The sequence below is a fragment of the Nicotiana attenuata genome, unplaced genomic scaffold (assembly GCF_001879085.1).
Source record: "Nicotiana attenuata strain UT unplaced genomic scaffold, NIATTr2, whole genome shotgun sequence".
Classification (NCBI taxonomy): domain Eukaryota; kingdom Viridiplantae; phylum Streptophyta; class Magnoliopsida; order Solanales; family Solanaceae; genus Nicotiana; species Nicotiana attenuata.
This window is the reverse complement of record NW_017671759.1, coordinates 187117-187784: the sequence shown is the minus strand read 5'-3', so window position 1 is coordinate 187784 and position 668 is coordinate 187117.

Below are 668 nucleotides of genomic sequence, written 5' to 3'. Positions count from 1 at the left end.
CCCACAGCTCGCGGTATTTGATTCATCCGGGTGCCGCGAAGATGTACCAGGATTTGAGACAACATTACTGGTGGAGAAGGATGAAAAAGGATATTGTGATTATGTGGCTCGGTGTCTCAACTGTCAGCGGGTCAAATATGAACACCAGAGACCCGGCGGTGTACTCCAGCGGATGGATATTCCGGAGTGGAAATGGGAGAATATTACTATGGATTTTGTGAGTGGTCTTCCTCGTACCTCGAAGAAGTTTGATTCGATTTGGGTGATTGTGGATAGGCTGACCAAGTCCGCACACTTCATTCCTGCATGCACTACCTATTCTTCGGAGCGGTTAGCAGAGATTTTCATCCGAGAGATTGTGCGGTTGCATGGGGTCCCGGTTTCTTATATCAGATAGAGGTATCCAGTTTACTTCTCAGTTCTGGAGAACATTTCAGCGAGAGTTGGGTTCACAGGTAGAGTTGAGCACAGCATTTCATCCTCAGACGGACGGACAGTCCGAGCGTACTATCCAGATATTGGAGGACATGTTGCGTGCCTGTGTTATTGATTTTGGAGGTTCTTGGGCTGAATTCTTGCCACTTGCAGAGTTTGCTTATAACAACAGCTATCAATCCAGCATTCAGATGGCGCCGTATGAAGCCTTATATGGGAAACAGTGTAGATCT